This window comes from Choloepus didactylus, chromosome 12 (assembly GCF_015220235.1).
Source record: "Choloepus didactylus isolate mChoDid1 chromosome 12, mChoDid1.pri, whole genome shotgun sequence".
In the NCBI taxonomy this organism is placed as follows: Eukaryota; Metazoa; Chordata; class Mammalia; order Pilosa; family Megalonychidae; genus Choloepus; species Choloepus didactylus.
Genome location: NC_051318.1, coordinates 94,049,378 through 94,055,377, shown reverse-complemented (window position 1 = coordinate 94,055,377; position 6,000 = coordinate 94,049,378).

Genomic DNA, 6,000 nt, shown 5'->3' with positions numbered 1-6,000 from the left:
AGTTCAGCCTCCAGGGAACCGCGATAACCATCTAGAACTGAGCTGACCTGTTTCCAAGCACAACTTTCCCCTCTCAGTTTTCACATTCTTCCCAGTTTTCTGTAGCCATCCGAAGACCAAATCCCAGGGCATGTAGAAAAATGGGAGATTGCTATTAGATCCATTTTGGCTTGGATGGAAACCCCAAAATAAGAATGAAGTTTATTTCTCTTATATAAAAGTGCAAATAACTGATCCATAGCAGCTTCTATATTCTAGGCAGCGGATGGAGCAAAAGACAGAAAAGTGAGCAAAGGGAATGCAGAGTTGTCTCTTACAGAAGGCTTCTGGAGCTGCCATATGATACTCGGCAAGAGATTAGTGACAAGGCCTTTCTCGGCAAGAGATTAGTGACAAGGCCTTATCTGGCTGCAAGGGATTCTAATGCTAAAAATTCTATCAGGGGTGATATATGGGGAGGGCGGGGCAAGATGGCAGACTGGTGAGCTGTATGTTTTAGTTACTCCTCCAGGAAAGTAGGTAAAAAGCCAGGAACTGCGTGGACTGGACACCACAGAGCAATCTGTCTTTGGGCATACTTCATACAACACTCATGAAAACGTGGAACTGCTGAGATCAGCGAAATCTGTAAGTTTTTGCGGCCAGGGGACCCGCGCCCCTCCCTGCCAGGCTCAGTCCCGGGGGAGGAGGGGCTGTCAGCTCCAGGAAGGAGAAGGGAGAATTGCAGTGGCTGCTCTTACCGGAAACTCATTCTACTGATTCAAACTCCAACCATAGATAGACTGAGGCCAGACACCAGAGACTCTGAGAGCAGCCAGCCCAGCAGAGAGGAGACAGGCATAGAAAAAAAACAACACGAAAAACTCCAAAATAAAAGCAGAGGATTTTTGGAGTTCTGGTGAACACAGAAAGGGGAAGGGCGGAGATCAGGCCTTGAGGCGCATATGCAAATCCCGAAGCAAGGCTGATCTCTCTGCCCTGGGCACTTTTCCTTAATGGCCCTGGTTGCTTTGTCTATTAGCATTTCAATAACCCATTAGATCTCTGAGGAGGGCCGTTTTTTTTTTTTTTTTTTTTAAATCCTTTTTGCTTTTTCTAAAACAATTACTCTAAGAAGCTCAATACAGAAAGCTTCAAAGAATTGAAATTTGGGCACGTCAAGTCAAGAGCAGAACTAAGAGAGCTCTGAGACAAAAGGCAATAATCCAGTGGCTGAGAAAATTCACTAAACAACACAACTTCCCAAGAAAAGGGGGGTGTCCGCTCACAGCCACCATCCTGGTGGACAGGAAACACTCCTGCCCATCGCCAGCCCCATAGCCCAGAGCTGCCCCAGACAACCCAGTGTGACGGAAGTGCTTCAAATAACAGGCACACACCACAAAACTGGGCGCGGACATTAGCCTTCCCTGCAACCTCAGCTGAATGTCCCAGAGCTGGGAAGGGGGAGCAGTGTGAATTAACAGAGCCCCATTCAGCCATCATTTGAGCAGACTGGGAGCCTCCCAACACAGCCCAGCAGCCCAGAACTGCCCTGGGGGGACGGCACTCACCTGCGACATAGCACAGTCATCCCTCAACAGAGGACCCGGGGTGCACAGCCTGGAAGAGGGGCCCACTTGCAAGTCTCAGGAGCCATACGCCAAAACCAAAGACTTGTGGGTCAGTGGCAGAGACAAACTGTGGCAGGACTGAACTGAAGGATTAGACTATTGCAGTAGCTTTAAAACTCTAGGATCATCAGGGAGATTTGATTGTTAGGGCCACCCCCCCTCCCCGACTGCCCAGAAACACGCCCCACATACAGGGCAGGCAACACCAACTACACACGCAAGCTTGGGACACCAATTGGGCCCCACAAGACTCACTCCCCCACTCACCAAAAGGCTAAGCAGGGGAGATCTGGCTTGTGGAGAACAGGTGGCTCGTGGACGCCACCTGCTGGTTAGTTAGAGAAAGTGTACTCCACGAAGCTGTAGATCTGATAAATTAGAGATAAGGACTTCAACTGGTCTACAAACCCTAAAAGAACCCTATCAAGGTCAGCAAATGCCACGAGGCCAAAAACAACAGAAAATTATAAAGCATATGAAAAAACCAGACGATATGGATAACCCAAGCCCAAGCACCCAAATCAAAAGACCAGAAGAGACACACCTAGAGCAGCTACTCAAAGAACTAAAGATGAACAATGAGACCCTAGTACGGGATATGAAGGAAATCAAGAAGACCCTAGAAGAGCATAAAGAAGACATTGCAAGACTAAATAAAAAAATGGATGATCTTATGGAAATTAAAGAAACTGTTGACCAAATTAAAAAGATTCTGGACACTCATAGTACAAGACTAGAGGAAGTTGAACAACGAATCAGTGACCTGGAAGATGACAGAATGGAAAATGAAAACATAAAAGAAAGAATGGGGAAAAAAATTGAAAAACTCGAAATGGACCTCAGGGATATGATAGATAATATGAAACGTCCGAATATAAGACTCATTGGTGTCCCAGAAGGGGAAGAAAAGGGTAAAGGTCTAGGAAGAGTATTCAAAGAAATTGTTGGGGAAAACTTCCCAAATCTTCTAAACAACATAAATACACAAATCATAAATGCTCAGCGAACTCCAAATAGAATAAATCCAAAAAAACCCACTCCGAGACATATACTGATCACACTGTCAAACATAGAAGAGAAGGAGCAAGTTCTGAAAGCAGCAAGAGAAAAGCAATTCACCACATACAAAGGAAACAGCATAAGACTAAGTAGTGACTACTCAGCAGCCACCATGGAGGCGAGAAGGCAGTGGCACGATATATTTAAAATTCTGAGTGAGAGGAATTTCCAGCCAAGAATACTTTATCCAGCAAAGCTCTCCTTCAAATTTGAGGGAGAGCTTAAATTTTTCACAGACAAACAAATGCTGAGAGAATTTGCTAACAAGAGACCTGCCCTACTGGAGATACTAAAGGGAGCCCTACAGACAGAGAAACAAAGACAGGACAGAGAGACTTGGAGAAAGGTTCAGTACTAAAGAGATTCGGTATGGGTACAATAAAGGATATTAATAGAGAGAGGGAAAAATATGGCAAACATAATCCAAAGGATAAGATGGCTGATTCAAGAAATGCCTTCACGGTTTTAACGTTGAATGTAAATGGATTAAACTCCCCAATTAAAAGATATAGATTCGCAGAATGGATCAAAAAAAATGAACCATCAATATGTTGCATACAAGAGACTCATCTTAGACACAGGGACACAAAGAAACTGAAAGTGAAAGGATGGAAAAAAATATTTCATGCAAGCTACAGCCAAAAGAAAGCAGGTGTAGCAATATTAATCTCAGATAAAATAGACTTCAAATGCAGGGATGTTTTGAGAGACAAAGAAGGCCACTACATACTAATAAAAGGGGCAATTCAGCAAGAAGAAATAACAATCGTAAATGTCTATGCACCCAATCAAGGTGCCACAAAATACATGAGAGAAACATTGGCAAAACTAAAGGAAGCAATTGATGTTTCCACAATAATTGTGGGAGACTTCAACACATCACTCTCTCCTATAGATAGATCAACCAGACAGAAGACCAATAAGGAAATTGAAAACCTAAACAATCTGATAAATGAATTAGATTTAACAGACATCTACAGGACATTACATCCCAAATCAACAGGATACACATACTTTTCTAGTGCTCACGGAACTTTCTCCAGAATAGATCATATGCTGGGACATAAAACAAGCCTCAATAAATTTAAAAAGATTGAAATTATTCAAAGCACATTCTCTGACCACAATGGAATACAATTAGAAGTCAATAACCATCAGAGACTTAGAAAATTCACAAATACCTGGAGGTTAAACAACACACTCCTAAACAATCAGTGGGTTAAAGAAGAAATAGCAAGAGAAATTGCTAAATATATAGAGACGAATGAAAATGAGAACACAACATACCAAAACCTATGGGATGCAGCAAAAGCAGTGCTAAGGGGGAAATTTATAGCACTAAACGCATATATTAAAAAGGAAGAAAGAGCCAAAATCAAAGAACTAATGGATCAACTGAAGAAGCTAGAAATGAACAGCAAACCAATCCTAAACCAAGTACAAGAAAAGAAATAACAAGGATTAAAGCAGAAATAAATGACATAGAGAACAAAAAAACAATAGAAAGGATAAATATCACCAAAAGTTGGTTCTTTGAGAAGATCAACAAGATTGACAAGCCCCTAGCTAGACTGACAAAATCAAAAAGAGAGAAGACCCATATAAACAAAATAATGAATGAAAAAGGTGACATAACTGCAGATCCTGAAGAAATTAAAAAAATTATAAGAGGATATTATGAACAACTGTATGGCAACAAACTGGATAATGTAGAAGAAATGGACAATTTCCTGGAAACATATGAACAACCTAGACTGACCAGAGAAGAAATAGAAGACCTCAACCAACCCATCACAAGCAAAGAGATCCAATCAGTCATCAAAATCTTCCCACAAATAAATGCCCAGGGCCAGATGGCTTCACAGGGGAATTCTACCAAACTTTCCAGAAAGAACTGACACCAATCTTACTCAAACTCTTTCAAAACATTGAAAAAAATGGAACACTACCTAATTCATTTTATGAAGCTAACATCAATCTAATACCAAAACCAGGCAAAGATGCTACAAAAAAGGAAAACTACCGTCCAATCTCCCTAATGAATATAGATGCAAAAATCCTCAACAAAATACTTGCAAATCGAATCCAAAGACACATTAAAAAAATCATACACCATGACCAAGTGGGGTTCATTCCAGGCATGCAAGGATGGTTCAACATAAGAAAAACAATCAATGTATTACAACACATTAAAACTCGAAAGGGAAAAATCAATTGATCATCTCAATAGATGCTGAAAAAGCATTTGACAAAATCCAACATCCGTTTTTGATAAAAACACTTCAAAAGGTAGGAATTGAAGGAAACTTCCTCAACATGATAAAGAGCATATATGAAAAACCCACAGCCAGCATAGTACTCAATGGTGAGAGACTGAAAGCCTTCCCTCTAAGATCAGGAACAAGACAAGGATGCCCGCTGTCACCACTGTTATTCAACATTGTGCTGGAAGTGCTAGCCAGGGCAATCCGGCAAGACAAAGAAATAAAAGGCATCCAAATTGGAAAAGAAGAAGTAAAACTGTCATTGTTTGCAGATGATATGATCTTATATCTAGAAAACCCTGAGAAATCAACGATACACCTACTAGAGCTAATAAACAAATTTAGCAAAGTAGCGGGATACAAGATTAATGCACATAAGTCAGTAATGTTTCTATATGCTAGAAATGAACAAACTGAAGAGACACTCAAGAAAAAGATACCATTTTCAATAGCAACTAAAAAAATCAAGTACCTAGGAATCAACTTAACCAAAGATGTAAAAGACCTATACAAAGAAAACTACATAACTCTACTAAAAGAAATAGAAGGGGACCTTAAAAGATGGAAAAATATTCCATGTTCATGGATAGGAAGGCTAAATGTCATTAAGATGTCAATTCTACCCAAACTCATCTACAGATTCAATGCAATCCCAATCAAAATTCCAACAACCTACTTTGCAGACTTGGAAAAGCTAGTTATCAAATTTATTTGGAAAGGGAAGATGCCTCGAATTGCTAAAGACACTTTAAAAAGAAAAACGAAGTGGGAGGACTTACACTCCCTGACTTTGAAGCTTATTATAAAGCCACAGTTGCCAAAACAGCATGGTACTGGCACAAAGATAGACATATAGATCAATGGAATCGAATTGAGAATTCGGAGATAGACCCTCAGATCTATGGCCGACTGATCTTTGATAAGGCCCCCAAAGTCACCGAACTGAGCCATAATGGTCTTTTCAACAAATGGGGCTGGGAGAGTTGGATATCCATATCCAAAAGAATGAAAGAGGACCCCTACCTCACCCCCTACACAAAAATTAACTCAAAATGGACCAAAGA